The sequence below is a fragment of the Canis aureus genome, chromosome 7 (genome assembly GCF_053574225.1).
Source record: "Canis aureus isolate CA01 chromosome 7, VMU_Caureus_v.1.0, whole genome shotgun sequence".
Lineage (NCBI taxonomy): Eukaryota > Metazoa > Chordata > Mammalia > Carnivora > Canidae > Canis > Canis aureus.
In genome coordinates, this window is record NC_135617.1 from 53,328,765 (window position 1) to 53,348,869 (window position 20,105).

The 20,105-nt window shown below is 36.6% G+C and overlaps 1 long non-coding RNA gene across 1 annotated transcript in view; it reads right to left on the minus strand.

Annotated features, from left to right (window-relative positions):
* Nucleotides 1–1,625: 1,625 nt before the first annotated feature.
* The window catches only part of LOC144317387 (uncharacterized), a 54,047-nt gene continuing 35,567 nt past the window's right edge, over nucleotides 1,626–20,105 (minus strand). The window contains exons 8-10 of the long non-coding RNA XR_013383389.1: nucleotides 12,799–13,022; nucleotides 4,302–4,563; nucleotides 1,626–1,835 (exon numbers count right to left, since the gene is read on the minus strand). This is a non-coding gene — a long non-coding RNA (uncharacterized LOC144317387). The remainder of the gene's footprint in view (nucleotides 1,836–4,301; nucleotides 4,564–12,798; nucleotides 13,023–20,105) is intronic.

Below are 20,105 nucleotides of genomic sequence, written 5' to 3' on the forward strand. Positions count from 1 at the left end.
TCTTCACTCTTAAAACTTCTGCAGTGTGTCTTAGTGAAACAAGGCAAGCAAAAGAAGTAAAAGGCATACAGAGTGGAAAGGAAGAAATATAACTGTCTTTATATATGCAAACGTGATTTCTTATGTTGTAAAAACCAAGGCAGTTTCAAAAACTGAGTTTAACAAGGTAATAAGATATAAGATCAGTACACAAAAATCAATAATTTTTCTACATATACTAGTAATATGCAGTTTGAAAACAAAATTTAATGGAACATTAACAGTATTGATTTGAAACCTTGGGAGTTTCCCAGGTGAAACCGAAACTGGCCCCTATGAACAGGGCAAGGAGAGACTGAAGAAAGCAGCAGACTGCTCCAGATTGATAAGAGGCAGTTTTAATAAGCAAGGGAATTTACATACAAGGCTTGTCTTGAGTAGCTGCACTCTTCAGAGTCTTAAAAGTTCATGCAGAGGCATTAACTGGATTCAGTTACTTACTCTGTACATGTGGTCTTAACAATACTTTACTCTCTCAAGGCTACATCTTTGAAGCAGCTCCACCTATTTAATTGGAGGGTGGTGGGTGGAACGTCTATTCCAAGGACAGAAGAGGGGGCAAGGAGCCTCCAATTGCCTGAGTCCAGCCCTCAAGTCAACTGGTACTCACAACCTCTCAATGACGTCCTTCAATGAACATTTACAAAAATTTCCAGAAAATTAAATATTTAGGTATAATTCTATCATAGCATATGCAGAAGCTGTATGCTAAAAATCACAAAATGCCAATGAAAGTAATATAAAAAAGCCCTAACTGAATGGAGGGACATCAGATATGCTTGGTTTGGAAGAATCATCATAATAAAGTATCAGCTGTCCCCAAAGCAATTTATAGAAATATCACATCAATAAAAAAATTCCAGAAAGATTTTGTATAGATATAGGCAAGATGATTCAAAAATGTAAATGGAAGGACAAAAGAAATAGACTATAGCAGTTTCGAAAAGAAGAATTAAGTTAAACTATATTACAAAGCTCTAGTAATCAAGACAGTGTGGTAATGTCAAAAGCCTAGATACAGAAATCAGTGGAAAAATTTAGAGAATCTAGAAATAGATTCATAAAAATAGAGCCATTTCCTTTTGCAAAACCCAAAAAGACAAGTAAATCAAGAAATAAGAGAGTTTTTTCAATAAATTATGTTGGCATAATTGGGCATCCATAAATTTAAAAAAATCACTTTGACCTAAAACTCATACCTTATATAAAATATAACTCAAAATGGATCGTAGTCTTTAAAATAAAGTATAAAAGTATATTTTTAGAAGAAAACAGAGAGAAAATCTTCATGACCTAGATTAGAGGAAAATTTCCTAGACATTGATGTGCTGAATGAAAGGAGCCAGTCTCTAAAGGTCACATGCTGTATGATTCCATTTACATGACATTCTCAAAAAGAAAAATAATATGGAAGGCATATCAGTAGTTGTCAGAGATAGGAGCAGGAGAGGATATGACTATAAAGATGGAACAAGAGGAAGTTTTGGAGTGATGGAACGGTTCTGTATCTTGATTGTTATGATGGTTACATAAATACATATACATGTGTTAACATTTACAGTACTGTACAGAAAGGTTAATTTTATGATATGATCATTTAAAAGATAAAATTTAATAGAGTGGATTTCATTTTAAAACATTATTAAATGGGGCTCTTGGGTGGCCCAGTCAGTTAAGAATCCAGATCTTGATCTCAGCTTGGGTCTCGATCTCAGGATCTTGATCTCAGAGTCTTGATCTTAGGGTCCTGAGTTCAGGCCCCATGTTGTTCAGGCTCCGCGCATCATCAAGCCTACCTAAGGAAAAAAAAAGGTATTAAATTTCTGAAAAATACCTATTTTTAGACCTTTTAGACCATTAGTACATGAATCTGTGTTTATTTTCAGAGTTAAATTAAGATAATCTATTGCTCCTGCTTCAAAACTGATTTTATGATGGTTAACAACTTCTAGTAAAAGTTTACCATTCACTTAAGTTCTTTTATAAGACCTCAACAATACTCACCTTCAAACAAATAACTCATAATTTCAGCTTTTATCTACTATCTTCAAGCTCACAATTTACTAGGTAATAAATGTAACATGGTATAGCACTGAGCATTATTGAACACTCAGCAAATAGTAACTATATTTTTCATTTCACTTTCCTTGGGTATGGAAGAGCCAGAGTTGAGTCTTTAGCATGGTATGTCTTCAAGTCTAGCCCATATGTACTTCTGAGACCCTGTTCATTTGAAAGGATTAATATCATTAAGACTCTGACATGTACATATGTTTTCTTAAAAAAACATATTATGGAATCTACCCAATTTGGCAGAATAATCCTGAATACAGAGGTAAATATGATTTGGGACTAACAATGGATATATTATTTTATGACAATATGTTTATCTTATAAATCATGAACTATATTATACAGTAGTACACTAATTCTCAGTAAATGAATGGATTATATTTTGGTATAACTTTTCTGAGTCAATGAACATGAAACCAGGATTTTTCTAATAGTTCTTCAGAGATAGATTTTATACTCCTAGGACAATAGGTGTGTATAATTTGGGAGATCTTTTTTGGGCAGAGGGGGCATTTTTGTAGTTGGAGGAAGAAGAGTAGGATATTGATTGATTGATTGATTGATTGATTGATTTTTAAGTAATCTCTATGCCCAACATGGGGCTTGAACTCACAATCCCAATATTAAGAGTTCAGTGCTCTACTGACCTAGTCAGCCAGGTGTTTCTTATTGGTGTAATTTTCTAATAAAATCACTTAGCAGTATGATTTAGCATCCATCACATTTGAATTTTGTAGCATGATAACAAAGAAAGTAATTTTGCAAAAAATAATTTTCTTTTGCTTTATCTCATCCATTTCTGCCAAATTTCTGGGTATAGTAGGTATAGAATTCTAGACTGGAAATCACTTCCCAAGGATTTTGAAGTCGTTAAACTATTGCCTTCTACTTCTTATTGTTACAGTTTGAAATTGATGCTATTCTGATTCTCACTTCTTTTTCTTTTCAGAGGTTTTTAAAACTCTTTGTTAGTGTTACCTTGAAACTTATTAGTGTGTATATTCTTTTCCTATTTACTGTATTCAACACTCAGTAGACCTTTTCGATCTGGAAGTCAATGAATTTCAGGTCTGACAAATTTTCTTGACTTACTTCTTTGATGATTTCTTTTTGTTTTCTCTGTTCATTTAGGTACTTACATTTGTTAGCTATTGAATGCCTAATATAAATTCTGTAATTTTATTGCCTTTTAAAAATATTTTATTTATTTATTTGAGAGGGAGAGAGTACAAGCAGGGGGAGGGGCAGAAGGAGAAGCAGATTCCTCTCCGAGCAAGCAGCCTGATTTGGGGCTCAATTCCAAGACCATGAAATCATGACCTGAGCCAAAGGCAGCCGCCTAATCTATTGAACCACCAACGCATCCATGTAATTTTATTGCCTTTTAAAATTCATCTTTTTTGGCTTTTTTCTAGTTTCTGAGAACAGTCCTCTATTATTCTATTCAATTTTTCTATTTTTTAAATACATTCTGATCTCATATTTTTCATTTCCAAGATCTCTTTCTTACTCTTAGAATATCCCTGACTTATAGAATCCTGTTCTTGGTTCATGAAGGCCTGAAAATAATATCTCCTTATCTCAGTTCTCCTAGGATAATAGGCACACACCCATACAAACATACTCTCTCTCACACACACATACAGAGTTTTGTTTGAACACTCTCTATCGTTCAAGTTCTAATTTTTATTTTTAGTTTCTTTTGGTATATTAGAAGTCTACCTTAAAATTTTGGCAATCTTTGTACATTTATATTTAAAATGAGGTACTAAAAAGGTAACTATAGAAGCTCTGTATGCACAAGTGAGCTCATAAGGCTCACTGTAAGTTGATTAAGCTTGATTTGACTATTTGCATTGAATTCCTAATTTACTACCATTTGTAGTTTTTTCTTTTTTAAATGGGGTCAGTTCCTCTAAAAAGAAGTTCTACTGATCTTTACTTGAGATTTATGAGCAAAATTGCCGTTATTTTGAGAGCTGACCAGGGAAAGAATGCTAAGAAATTTTCAACATCTAGGATGCAGCTTTACCCTTCATCCACTTGCATGCCTGAATCCCAACTTTCTCTAATTCAATCTCTCTGGAAAGAAAATCCCCTGTATTCCTTTGAGATTGGGAAAAGATTCTGAGGGCTCAACTATTCCCTTACACACTATCAACCAATTCTCCTTATTTTTGACTACATACCATTGTTCATCTTTCAGAGATACTGGCTCCTCCAACTTCTAGATCTTTTGGGGTTTCTGAAGCAGGTATTCAGTCAGTTGGCTTCCCCGTAGAAATTTGGTTTTAGCTTCTTGGCTCTACTAATTCAATTAAACACATACGTCTAGTTTCCATTTCAACCTTTTCTTGACATTTTTCATCTCTTATCATCTCCTTTTCTGTTATCTTTGTTTATGTAAGGTCTTAAGTATTCTCTTCTTCTGCTGTCATTTTAGTGTCCTTTCTGAGAATGCAAAGATAAAATCATGCGTTCAATATGCCACATTGAACAAGACATCTTCACCACAAATATCTCATCAACCCATCCCTTCCTTTACCTCTGTCCTCTGATTCCATTATGTTTTATTTTCCTCTTTTGTTTACTACCAGCCTCTCTGTTTTCAGCTAAAGTCTCTCTTTTTTATCTTCCATACTGCTTGGAAAAGTGATCTTTATAAAAACAAATTCTGAAAATGCCACTACCTTGTGTAAATTCCATAAGTGTACTAGCAGTAGGTAATTTATAACTAAGATACTAGGTCTTTCATGAATCTAGATTCCTAGACTTTTTCCTGATCATGTCCTTGAAATTGTCCCATTCATATTAATCTCCTTGATATTCTCCAAGTGGATTTACTTAATTCTCTACTTAGAATATACTGTCCTCTTTCCCCCTGACTTGTGTCTATTCTTCTAACAAAATTCAACTCAGAAGTCATCTCCTCAAGAAGCCCATCTTCAACCATGAGTACTTCAGTGTATCTCCACAGTGTCTTCTACATGGCTCACTCATAGCAGTTAGGTGAGTAAGTAGAGTTTTAACACTTTCAATACTATATTCCTTGTTCCAATTAGAGTATGTGACATAAAGTAGACAGATAGTAAATGTTTGATGAATGAATGAATGAATGAATGAATGAGTCAGCTATTGGGTTGGACCGGAGTATGTTGTTGGAGATTAAAGAAAAAATATACAAATACAAGTTTATTAACATAGTACTTCATCTAAATTCATCAAAGTTATTCACCACTGGTTTCTGGAAGAATTCTATGACTGTAGTAACTTAGATTTAGACACTCCTCATTTTATTCTTTATTATTAGGAAAACATTTTAATTGTTTATAGCAAATAGTGATAAAGACAGATGGGGCTTGAGTGGGGAAGTAGTTTAGAATAGATAGAATTAAGAACGTATTGGAAAACAAGAAGTTGTCCAAGGTAAATGATCTCCAGAGTCCATGATTCTTTGATCTGGCAAAGAGACCTTAGTCACTGTTCTTGTTGCATCTTAGCTCTCACACTGCTTTGTGTTGCTGGAGGAAAAATGTTCCTTTCAGGAAACTGTACTGGTTAACTTTGTTTCCATTTTGTTGATATTTCTAAAAGACTATTAGTTGTTGTGGGTGAGGAGAATAGACAAATCCATTTGTTTTTGCCAGTCTTTTGTTGATACATCCCTAGCCACTCTTCAATAGTAAATAATACAATTTTCAGTATTTTTGCTTGATTTTAGATAAAAGGAAGTCAATATCAATTTTACTCCTTGTTTGATTTGACTTTCCTTCCCTTTTTTTGCTTTTGGGTTTAAACAACCTCCTTTTTTTCAGTGTCAAGGAGGTTGAGGAGGTTGCTTTAAAATAAAGAGGGTAGAGGAACAGGCCATAGTGCTTTTGTATTTCCCCCTATGTATCACTTATTAAACTCCTGTTGCCCTGACCATTGTTGCTTCCCACTGAAGTCTGGTTTATTTACTTGAAAATCTGATTTGTTTCATTTTATTACTGTGTTTGCGAAGTAACTGATATCAGATTCGGAGGGAAAGAACTGCCATTTACCAGCAGGCTGTGATGGCTTTGCCTCGGTCTGCACGCCTGATTTTGAGGCCTCGTCTGCCCTGGGGCTCCCACAGAAATAAGATTACTGGCAATAACTGCTTCAACTGCTTTGAATAACAGACACAACTCAGAGAGCATAAAATTAGCATAAACACAGCACTAGTGTGTTCCCTCAGCGGATATGAGACAGGCAGGCTATGGAAAATTGACTGAAATGGGGTCAGACAACGTAGAAATCTGAAACGTAGGAAATACCGCCTAAGAGATATGAGGTATTACTACCTCTCTCGTTTGCTTTTATCTCTCTATATATATATTCATGCAGTTTTAATGATAAAATGTGAGAACTGATGAAAATTAAAGATGCAAAATCACTACCCCCCTATAATGCCTGCATTATCTTTCTAGACAAATTATTATTAATCATTTCTCAGCTTTTTAATCCTGAGGGTAGAAAAATAAACACATTTTCACAGTCGTTTTAAATTGATTTTTGGGGGATATTAGTTTGAGGATAGAGAGTTTGCTTCAGAGAGGAGGTGAACAGCTGAAGCAGTACAGGATCGTAGCTTGAAACAATTCCTCCTATATCTATTTATCAAATATTAAAATGGAATATGCTGCCGACAAACGCAATAAAGTCTAACATTACAGGGAAAAGAGTGACGCTGTGCATCTCAACAGGCAGATGGAAGCTATGATTTTGCTGTTTTAATAATATGTTGTCACATATGGAATACAATTTTCAATACAGCTGCATATAGATGGGTCTCGTTGCCTATTTATTTTTGGTGTGATGTTGGCAAAGGCTCAAGTTATCAACCTCCAAAATGGAATGCCTTTGGAACTTAGCATTTTCTGATCTTATCCTGACCAAAGATAGTTTCAAAGGTTAATAATATAGCACTTCAAATTTGGATTATGGGGAAAAGATATAAATGTTTATTTTAGTACATATCTTCCAAAAAGACTAGCTTTAGGTCACTCAATCAGAGTCTATACATATTCTCTTTCATAGCATTTTTCATATTTGGAAATGTTAATAGTTAATAGTTCATGTCTGTCTCCCCCATTAATCTGTAAATTCTGGGATGCCTGGGTGGCTCAGGGGTTGAGCATCTGCCTTCTGCTCAGAGCCTGATCCTGGGGCCCGGGATTCTAGTCCCACAGTGAGCTCCCCACAGGGAGCCTACTTCTCCCTCTGCCTGTGTCTCTGCTCCTCTCTGTCTTCCATGAATAAATAAATAAATCTTTAAAAAACATCTTTAAATCCCATAAAGTGAGGGACCATCATTTGCCTTATTCCCTACCAGATTCAGAGGGTCTAGTACTGTGCCTAGTATTTATTTATTAAGCACTCAATAAATATTTAATGATTACAAGAACAAAATATGACTGAGTGACCAGGGATATAATATTGTGAAGGATATTATAAACTTTAGACAGTGATTCTTACAGAGTGTCTATAAAAATTTTGATTAAAGAAAGATGATATATCTTTAAAATATATTAAAATGAGATGTCAAGGAGCCACCCCTGTAACACTTAACATCAAAGATAGAAAATATCCATCACACAATAATTCCAAGGGAGCCTGATGTTGCGAAGTGCAACTGACATGTGACTTGTTTCGTTTCACATATTCATAAACAGTCAACAGTTTAGGTTGTCAAGTTATGCCTGTCAAGTTATGCCTATGTACCATAATGGTATCAGAAAGTTGCAGAGTGCCAGGTACCATCTCACTCTATGCTGCAGAAGATTTTGGTGAGTTACTCCTTTTTATGTTTGCAAGTATTTCTGTGTGTCCTGTCAAGCACTCACTCTGTGGTTAAATAGAGAAAACTCACATTTCCTTTTTGTCTAATGATTATATATGCTTAAAACTTGAGATAGGGCAGCCTCGGTGGCTCGGTGGTTTGGCGCCGCCTTCCGCCCAGGGAGTGATCCTGGACCAGACCCGGGATCAAGTCCCACGTCGGGCTCCCTGCACAGAGCCTGCTTCTCCCTCTGCCTGTGTCTCTGCCTCTGTGTGTGTGTGTGTGCCTCTCATGAATAAATAAGTAAAATCTTAAAAAAATGAAGAAGAAGTACCAAAAGGCAGACACCATGTTTAATGTTGCTAGTATCTTCAGATCTTTGCATATTGGTGGTATGTATCTGAAAAGTAAGTAGTATAGACAGTATCCTGACTTACTTCAGCTCCCACTTATGTATAAATTAAAACACACAATATGCACACAAGAATTCTGAAAGATGGAAGCCAATCAAGGACCCTACTATATGCAAATTTAATCTCAACTTAATTTCCAAAAAAGTTCTTTTCAGCCAGAACTTTTCTTCCTGCACAGGAGTACATAAGCCACCAGGCATGGTTATATTTGTGCATGTGTACTAGATGAGATTAGGAGAGTCGGGTGCTGTGGGTTGAATTCCCTGTGCCCAAAGTAACAGCAATTCACATTTTGGGGCTCTCTTCTTTGTTCATGGGTCCATTTGAGTAAATACTAAGCAGCATAATTGCTGGATCTTAGTCTTATTTCTATATATGGAATTTTGAACAGAAGTTTTGCAAGGACCAGGGAAGAACATATATGTGTGTACATTATTCATATTACAGTCTATGGGCAGGTTGTGAACTATCGTACATATTTGCCACATATAAACCAATCTGATTGATTATATTTTACCACTCTTCAGACTATTACCTAAGTTACATGTACCATCATCTTCCCTGCACATTCTACGAAATTCAATCCAATTTAGTAGAAATCTATAAATGCTAGGGTTACCACATAAGATGGAATAATGCCTGGAAACAGTAATTTTCCTTCCAAATAAGTGCAAGAACAGTGTGTGTATCTAGCTCAAAATAAATGAAAAACTTTTTTAACTTTCAGAATTATGGAAATGTGAGTGGAAAATTGTGTCAGATAATGCCAGCTCCTTGTCCCATGTTTCTGCCTCTGGATACCTTAACTGTGCTTCCTGCCCAGTCTTGGCTATTCATGCACAAACTCTCTCTTCAGGTAAAAGACTCAACAGCTAACCATTGCTTTTAAAAAGTTGATTCTGGGGGTCCCTGGGTGGCTCAGTGGTTGGGCGCCTGCCTTCGGCCCGGAACATGATTCTGGAGTCCCAGGATAGAGTCCCGCATTGGGCTCCTTGCAGGGAGCCTGCTTCTCTCTCTGCCTGTGTCTCTGCCTCTCTCTCTCTCTCTCTCTCTCCCTTTTTCCTTGCATCTCTCATGAATAAATAAATAAAAATATTTATAAATAAATAAAAAATTGATTCTACACATGTCCTAGTTTCTGCATGGGTAATATGCTGTGCCAGGCACAACATCAACAAGAATCTTAATTCATAAGCCCCCAATAAACATTATATTCCTGGGTCAGAGTCTATGTTCAATGAATATTGAGTTGACTCAACAAATATATACTGAGTACCTCTTTCTCACCAAGTAAATTTCTAGGTACTCAAAGTACAGAATTGAAGGAGACAAACAAGGTCCTTGCTCCCTTAGGGTCCACAAAATTAGATGGTCAGGTGGACCATTCATTAGTAGGATTTCCCCACACCACTGTGTGTTAAGGCTACCCCTGAGGCTATAGTGTAGGGCAGTCTGTTTTTAGTTTGCATCCTCATACCAAGCCAAATCATTTGTGAACCAAGCTTGACCTTTCCTCTCTTCTGTCAGCTGGTTATAAGAGACTACACCCCATGTGGCCACAGGTATGAGCTGATGGAGAAGTGTGATGTAACAGTTATAGATAATAGGAGAGTCTGGGCTGCCTGCTTGTGCAGCTCACTTGTAACCCTTTGGTACTGCGTATGTTTCATCCTAGATGAGCCACTCTCATTATTCGGGATTGTTGCTGAGCCTGGACAACCATATGACTTAGTGGCTCTGACCAACCTTAGCTCATGGTGGGTGATTCTAGCTGCATGGTCACTTGATAGTCAATTGGTTGCGTGCTCCTTCTTAACCAGGCCCCAGTAGCACACTAGGAGCTGATTTTTGAAAGGTGCATAATTTTCCAATGCATGTGGCATTGCCCTGTTTCAGAAACCCAGGGGTCTTTTTTTTTATTCCATTAAGGCTCCATAAGGAAGGAAGGCTTAACATGCTACCTTTCCCCACCATATACATTCCAAGCTCATTGGACCTACTGGATCATGTGGCCCAATGGGCGCAGCCACATTCAGAGCCATTCCTGTTTGGTGCTCACCTCAAACCATTCCATCAGTGTATCAGCTCAGAAGTATTCCCAGGTATAGAATGTGCTGCCTCCAAAACCTGATGAGGCCCGCCAAGCATTCTGCTTTATTTTTCGTGGCGGGTGTTGTGACTACAATAGCTTCACTTTAGATAAGATGTTCTTGCATGCTCCAAACCACCACCTCCCTGAATATTTCACTGATGCAGGGGATCCCTGATTACCCAAGCTTTGTCTCACCCTCTGGAAACATGTGTACTACTGCACATATCACTTTCTGCTCCTACGGTCTAGTTAGCAGGATGCCATCAATGAAGTGGACCAGTGTGATGTTCTGTGGGACATCCGGGCAATCCAATTCTCATTATAATAATGCCTCCGTTAATGCTGGACCCATCACTATCTAGTCATGCCCATCACTATCTCTGAGCCCTGATCTAGAGTAACATCTCCTACCTCCTACTCTAAGGCTTTCAGTGATTCTGGTGCCCATCTCATCAGCACATTTTCTGTTATTTTAGCAAAATGAAGTATCCACCGGACTCCCCTGTAGGACCATAATTTTCTAGTACATTTACAACCTTATACAATGTACATCCACTCAGGCATACTTACTTCTCTGAGCTTTTTGATTCCTTCTTCCTCCATCAGATATGGAAATTATGACATTTACACGTCACTTTGTATGGAGCTTCTGTAAGCCATTCTAGCAACACATTGGCATCATTTCCTGGGTTCCTTGCCAGGAGATTAAATCCTATGTTGTGGGAGATTGTTCTCCCTTATCCACCATCATATTCCACCAGCTTTAATATGGCATTCTCGGGACCAAGCTCCACATGAGCTCTCCAGGGTCCTGCTGGTGTATGATGGCTAGGTCCTGGAGCTTCTTTGTGGTGTCGTCCTTTACTTCCCTTGACAGGCACATTTCCCAGCTGACTAATATGTGACTTAAACCTAACCATTGGCTTAGGGACTGTGAGGAAAGATGAGAGTACATCTTTTTTTTTTTTTAAATTTTTTATTGGTGTTCAATTTACTAACATACAGAATAACCCCCAGTGCCCGTCACCCATTCACTCCCACCCCCCGCCCTCCTCCCCTTCTACCACCCCTAGTTCGTTTCCCAGAGTTAGCAGTCTTTACGTTCTGTCTCCCTTTCTGATATTTCCCACACATTTCTTCTCCCTTCCCTTATATTCCCTTTCACTATTATTTATATTCCCCAAATGAATGAGAACATATAATGTTTGTCCTTCTCCGACTGACTTACTTCACTCAGCATAATACCCTCCAGTTCCATCCACGTTGAAGCAAATGGTGGGTATTTGTCATTTCTAATAGCTGAGTAATATTCCATTGTATACATAAACCACATCTTCTTTATCCATTCATCTTTCATTGGACACCGAGGCTCCTTCCACAGTTTGGCTATCGTGGCCATTGCTGCTATAAACATCGGGGTGCAGGTGTCCCGGCGTTTCACTGCATCTGTATCTTTGGGGTAAATCCCCAATAGTGCAATTGCTGGGTCATAGGGCAGGTCTATTTTTAACTCTTTGAGGAACCTCCACACAGTTTTCCAGAGTGGCTGCACCAGTTCACATTCCCACCAACAGTGTAAGAGGGTTCCCTTTGATGAGAGTACATCTTGAGTGGGATACTACTTGATTTGAAAAGTAGAGGTCTCTGTACTATCTTTAAGCAAAGATGTGCCCCAGTCTCTAAAAGGGAGGATAGGCCACTCCCGCCAGCCCTGAGAATTTACAGCAACAGTTGCCAACCTGGGTAATTTCCCTCCACCCCCAGTAGATGTTTGGCAATGATTGTCACAAATGGTTGGGGGGAAGCTACTGGCTGCTGGCATCTAATGGATAGACCAGAGATGCTGCTAAATACCTTACAATGCACAGGACAGCCCCTCTGACCCCTCCCAACAACAAACTATCTGGCCCCATATGCCAATAAAGCAGAGATTGAGAAGTCCTGGTTTAGGGGAACTTGGGGGTTTGCGGTGTTCAATACATAATGCTCAATATTTCATCACTTATCTTAGGGTCTCATTCTTCCTAACCAGGTTCCGGATCTTGGCATAGAAGACCAGCTCAGGTTCTCTGAAGTTCTGCCATTCTTATGGATAAATCTTGGGCTGGTCCTTAGGTTGTTCTGCTTTTCAATTGTGCAAGATAGATCTAACGTTATATGTTTCCAAGAGGATTTTCCGGCTTTCATACCTAGCCTTTAATTTATGATTAATCACTCCAAGCCTTCCATTATTTGCTTTCCAAAGATTCAAATATCCCCCAGCAAACCTACTCAATTTCATTGTTCCTATAGCTATTATTGTCTCTGTATTTCCCAAGCGCCTAATATATTACACCCACTAATGCATTTTCTTCCACCAGGGTACCATTGCAATTTACCTCAGATGGAAGTTTTAACTGCTGTCTTGTGCCTTCCACCAGTAATAGGGAACTCCTGCCCACTGGCTGGCAGGTGAATCAGTTCCAGAATCTCATGCCAGCATCTGCTTTCTCTTACTCCTGCTACTGTTATCAATCAAGTTCCCCAGGAAGGGAAAGGAGACTCCTGGATGAGAACTTGTCTACAGAAGATGTCTTGGAGAGTACTGATGGATTTCTCTCACCTGTGGGAGAAAGAAAGGCAGCAGAGATAGGTGAGAAGTTGGCTCTGGTGCAGACACAGTCACAACAGTGGGCTCAGACATTTCCCAGGGAGCTCGGTAGCCAAAATGGTCTTGCAAGGTTGATCAGGTTGAGATAAGGATACTGGTCCTTTGCGTTCTGCATTAATCCATCATCAATTCTATTGGCTGCCCCCTGGAAAAAGTAAAACTTTGGGTCAAGCAGCTCTCTTCAGTGGAGGGCAATTCCTGAAGAGAGCAAAAATGCAGAGGGTTGAATGTGAACTTGTACATCCCGCAGGTGGGCAACAGATCCTTCAATCCAGAGGGAAATCTGGTAGCAGGGCACAGCATGCATTACAATGGGTAACCCCCTCTGGCTGAATTAAATGGGGTGACTGGTTATCTACTCTCTCTGTAGCTGCAGATGGTAAGGCAGTCAAGGAGAGAGTGAAGTATTTTCAGATTTCTTTCTTAAAAGCTAGAAGTAAATAGAGGGCCTCTTCTCTGCTCTCTGATAGCAAGATCATGTAGCAGTCTGCGGGGAGGATACATAGTGGTATTTTCACTGGGGGCAAAAAGATGAGAACTGCTTCAGCTCTGTCTCAGAGCTGATAAGAAATAATAGTTGATGGATGTGTAATAAGGAAATAGTAATGTTCTTAATAAATATTGCCAGAACTCTTCTTAGAATGGAAACTACCTTTGTTTGGAAAACTACCTTGATAATCCACTTGGGATAGCGTGAGGCTCCACACTTATGAAAATTCACAGGGATCTAAACAAGGGATGGTCATTAAAATGTTTTATATGATTTTTTTGTTATTTTTAAAGGATTTTATTTATTTATTAGAGAGAAAGAGAGAGAGCACAAGCAGGGGAGCAACAGAGAGAGGGATGAGCAGGCTCCTCACTGAACAGAGTCTCATGCAAGGCACATTCCCAGGACCCTGGGATCATGACTTGAGCTGAAGGCAGATGTTTAACTGACTGAGCCACCCAGGCACCCCATGAGTTTTTAAAAACTCATGTTTTTAAAAAGAAAGAAAAGTAGGTTGTTTTGTTCCTCGGAGAAAGCACAATTGAAAAGAGGACTGTAATCCATTAGGACACTTCCTCCCCTTAGTAACAAGAATCTGATTCAAATAAACTTAAATAGCAATATCTTATACTCCAGGAAATACAAAGGTGGTGCGGGTGCTAGGTATGAAATCAGGTATTTTCTGTCTCTTTGCTCTGCCACTCACAGCTTCTTCTTTTTGGTGTGGATTTTATTCAAACAAAAAAAAGAAAAAAGAAAAAAGAAAAGAAAAGAAAAAATTAATCTAAATGGAGGAAATAAGTCACAGACTCCTCAAAAACAGTACTTGACATGGATTTCTATCAAAACACCAAATGAATGGCATAAGCTAAAATAATTTAGGAGAATAAGAATTACTTTTATCATGTAATGATTCTTTTTTTTTACTTAATAAACCTGTTAGTCTATAATTATTCAATATCCACTGTACCAAACTTTTCTTGTACTGCAAGCAACTATTGTTCCCAGTCTATAGATAAGAAAACTCACACCTTGAAGTCTCTAAGGACCCTACAAGTACAGTGTCTGATTGGCTTTGTCTTTCCCAAGATCCAGGAGAAAAATTCATTGCAGATCTTCTAGGTCTTTGAGTATTCCCCATCCTTCATTTATTAATATCTGAGCAACTGCAGAGGAGAAACTTCTTTTGCATACCAGACATTTTCTATGAACTCAATAATATATCTCACATATAGTTAGTTTTTCAAATATATGTATATGTTAGAATAAATAAAATTTAAATTTATTTAAATCATCATGTCATAGAACTTCAGTTTTTTTAAGTATGTTTTCCCAGTTAATAGATACATTTCAAATATAATTACTGTCAGTTAAGGATCCAGAACAATTTTTGACATTAAATCTAGGTCTTCAATCTTTAGAAGATTGGGAAAATGAGGAACCTCTCTCATTTTCTGAGTGTTGAGGTATGAAAGGGGGAGAGTTGTATTCATGTTGATAATTATAAGATTACGTAACAAACCACCAATTTGTCAACCAGATAACCCCTCTCTCTCCACAGTATCCATTCACACAGTCATACATTTATGAATAAGATGGTTACACTGATTCAGGTTTATGCAGGAAATAAAGGTAATTATTATTATTATTTTTACAACCTTGGGTAAGAGGAGAGTGGTTTAAGACAGTGACATAGGAAGATCCTGAACTCACCTCCTCCCATAGATATACCAAGTCTATGGCTATATTTAATTCCCTCTGAGAAAAACCTGAAAACTGGCTGAAGAGCTCTTGCACAGCAAAGGATAAAAGGGCCACATTAAGAGAGGTAGGAAAGGCAATGATGTGGTCTCATCAAAAACCATGCCCCTAACCCAAGTGCAGTGACCCATAATCTAGAGGGATCAAACAAACACAGAATTTTCCCCTGAGGAGCAAGGGATTCATATTGCATATAAAATACTCCAAAATTTGGTATCTACACTAGAGAGAGAGGTCCCCAAAACATCTGGCTCTGAAAAGCAACAGAGCTTATATCAAGAAGACCAAAAGGCTGTAGGATATAGAGAGTCCACTCTTAAAAGGCTTTCACACAGACTCTTAAAAGCAATAAGAGAAAAACAATTTGCTACATACAAGGGAACCACCATAAGATTATTAGCTGATTTTTTAGAAAATTTGCTGTCTGGAAGAATGTGGCAGGATGTATTTAAAGTGCTAAGAGAAAAAAAGAAAACTTCCAATCGAGAATACTCTACCTGCCAGTGCTATCATTCAGAACTGAAGGAAAGACAGAGTTTTCCAAATAAGCAAAAACTAAAGGAGTTCATCACCACTAAATTAACTTTATAAGAAATGTTAAGGTTTCCTCTTTAAGCTGAAAAGAAGAGGCACAAACTAATAAGAGTAAAACATATAAAAGTTTTAAAGTTTTAAAGTTTAAAAAGTACGGGATCCCTGGGTGGTGCAGTGATTTGGCGCCTGCCTTTGGCCCAGGGCGCGATCCTGGAGACACGGGATCGAATCCCACGTTGGGCTCCTGGTGCATGGAGCCTGCTTCTCTCTCTCCTGTGTCTCCGCGCCTCTCTCTCTCTCTTGTGACTATCATAAATAAATAAAAATTAAAAAAAAATTTTAAAACATATAAAAGTAAAAATCTCACTGCAAGGAAAATACTTAGTAAAACTGGTGAATTAACTACTTATAAAACAAGAAGGAAGGCTAAAAGACCATAGTAGTTAAATTAACTATAACAATAATAATTAATTAAGGGGCACCTAAAATAAGAAATATAAAAGTTAAAATGGGGGAGGAGAAGATAGAGTTTTTATTAGTGTGTTCAAACTAAAGTTGCTATCAACTCAAAATAGACTGCTATACATATTGGCTGTTATATATAAACCACATGGTAACCACAAAACAAAAACCTATAGTAGATATACAAAAGATAATGAAAGAAGAAACTAAACACAACACTAAAGAAATTAATCAAACCACAAAAGTGAGAGAAGAAAGGAACAGAGAACTACAAAAACAGATAGAAAACAATTAACAAAAGGGAAATAAGTACATATCTATCAATAATTACTTTAAATGTAAATGGACCAAATTCTCCAATCAAAAGACATAGAGTGGCTAAATGGATTAATAAAACAAGACCCATCTAAATGTTGCCTGTAGGAGACTCACTTCAGTTTTAAAGACACACACAGACTGCAAGTGACAGAATGAAAAACAAATTATATGTACATGGAAACAAAAAGAAAGCTTGTGCAACTATTTTTATATCAGACAAAATAGACTTTAAACCAATACTATAGAGGTGCCTGGGTGGCTAAGTCAGTTAAGTGTTTGACTATTGATTTCAGCTTAGGTCATAATCTCAGGGTCATGAGATTGAGCCCTTTCCCCTCCTGTTTGTATTTTGCATTCTCTCTCTCTCTCTCTCTCTCTCTATATATATATATATATATATATATATATACACACACATATATACACATATATATGTTCATATATACTCATATATATCCATATATATATATGAATGCTATAATAAAAGGCAAAACAGTGCATTATATAATGATGGGGGCCAATCCAACAAGAGGATATAACATTTGTAAATATTTATGCACTTAACACAGAAGCATATAAAGCAAATGTTAATATACACAAGGAAGAAATTGACAGCAACACAATAATAGTAGACCATGTAGACAGAAAAACAATATGGAAACATTGGCCTTAAATGACATTCTGTACCAGATAACTTAATGGATATGTACAGAACATTCCGTGGAAAACAAGCAGAATACGTCTTCTCTTTAAGAGCACATAGACGATTCCCCAAGACAGATTATGGTAGGCCATAAAATAAGTTTCAATAAATTTAAGAATACTGAAATCATACCAAGTATGATCCAAGTATCTTTCCAACTACAATAATATAAAACTAAAAATCAATTACTAGAAGAAAACTAGAAAATTCACAAGTATATGCAGATTAAACGACATGCTACTAAACAACCAATGGTTCAACAAGGAAATAAAAGGAGAAATAAAATATATTTTGAGACAAATGAAAATTTAAATAGAACATTCCAAAATCTATGACATGTAGCAAAAACAGTTCTAAGAAGGTAGTTCATAATGATACAGGCCTGCCTCAGTAAAGAAGAAATATCTCAAACAGTTTAACTTTGCACCTAAAGAAATTAGAAAAAGAAGGGCAAACAAAGCCAAAAGTTAGTAAAAGGGAGGAAATGATAGAGATGATAAAAGAAATAAATGAAATAGAGACTAAAACATAATAGAAAGATCAGTGAAACTAAGAGCTGTTTCTTTGAAAAGATAAAATTGACAAACCTCTAGGCAGACTCAATAAAAAGAGGGCTCAAATAAAATGAAAATAAATGAGAATTTACAAATGACAGCACAGAAATACAAAGTATCATAAGATATCATTATGAACAATGATATGCCAACAAATTGGACAATCCAGAAGAAATAGATACATCTACAAACATACAATTTTCCAAGACTGAATCATGAAAAAATAAAAATTTGAATGGGCTGATTTCTTGTAAGAAGATTGAATCAGTAGCCAAAAAATTCCCAGCAAATAAAAGTCAAGGACCAGACTGCTTCACTGGTAAATTTTACCAAACATTCAAAGAAATACCTATCTTTCTCAAGCTCTTTCAGAATATTGAAGAGGAAGGAACACTTCCAAACTCATTCTGGAAAGCCAGCATTACCCTGATACCAATACCAGACATACCACAAAAAAGGACACCACAAAAAAAAAGAAAATTAGAGGTTTATCCCTGATATACATAGTTGCAATAATTTTGGCAAAATGCTAGAAAAATAAATTCAACAGTATAGTAAAAGGATCACACGTCAGGACCAATGGGATTTTACTTGATGCAAAGATGGTTTGACATTTACAAATCAATTAGCATGACACGCCACATTAACAAAATGAAAGATAAAAATCATATGATCATTGCAATAGGTGTAGGAGAAGCATTTGACAAAATTCAGCACCCACTTATAAAAACTCTTAACAAAGTGGGAATAGAGGGAAAATACCTCAACATAATGAAGGCCATAGATGACAATCCCACAGCTAACAATATACTCAACACAGGACAAAGATGCCCATTCTCACCACTTTTATTCAACATAGAAATAGAAGTCCTAGACAGAGCAATTAGGTAAGAAAAAGAAATAAAGTCATCCAAATCAGAAAGGAAGAAGTAAAATTGTCATTATTTGCAGATGACATGATTCTATATATAGAAAATCCTAAAGACCACACCAGAAAACCATTATAACTAATAAATGAACTTAGTAAAGTAGCAGGATACAAAACCAATATACACAAATATGTGGCATTTCTATTAGCTAATAATGAACTATCTATCAGAGAAATTAAGAAAAATTCCATTTACAATTCAATCAAAAAGAATAATATATCTAGGAATAAATTTGATCAAGGAGGTAAAAGATATGCGTATTAAAAAATATAAGACATTGATAAAATAAACTGAAGAAAAAAATAAATGGAAAGATACTCATGCTCATGCATTGGAATAATTAATATCAAAATGTCCATACTTCCCAAAAAATCTATAGATTCAATTCAATCCCTACCAAAATCCCAAAGGTATTTTTTCACAGGACTAGAACAAATAATTCTGAAATTTGTGTGGAACCACAAAAGACTCTGAATAGCCAAAGCAATCTCAAAAAAGAGGATCAAAGTTAGAAGTGTCACTCATTGATTTCAAACTACATCACAAAGCTATAGTTATCAAAATGGTATGGAATATAATTGTGAGAGCACAGAAATAAATCCACACATAGAAAGTCAATAAATTTATGACACAGGAGGAGAATGTACAATGGGTAAAAGGAAGTCTCTTCAATAAATAATATTGGGAAAAATGGACAGCCACATAAAAAAATAAAAGTAAGCCATTATCTTATATTATATACAAAACTAACTCAAAATGGATTAAAGCTTAAGTGTGAGATCTAAGACCATTCAATTCCTAGAAGAAAATATAGATAATAATCTCCTTGATATACATCTTGGTGTCAAATTTTTGGATAAGACTTCAAAAACAAAGGCAACAGAAGCAAAAATAGGCAAGTGAGTCTACATCATATATCATACTACATAAAAATTTTTTTGCATAGAAAGGAAATCATTAACAAAATGAAAGGGCAACAAAGGGTACCTGGGTGACTCAGTCAGTTAAGCATCCAACTCTTGATTTCAACTCAGGTTATGATCTCATGGTACTGAGATCAGACCCCACATCAGCCTCCATGCTGAGCATGGAGCTTGCTAAAAATTCTCTCTCTCCTGCCCCTCCCCACCACTCTTGCTTTCTCTCTCAAAAAATAAAAAATAAAAAATAAATTCTAATTAAAAGCCAATCTACAGAATGGAATAAAATATTTGCACATCTTTTATGTAATCAAGGTTTAACAAACAAAATACATAAAAAAATCAACTCAATCACAAAATGAAA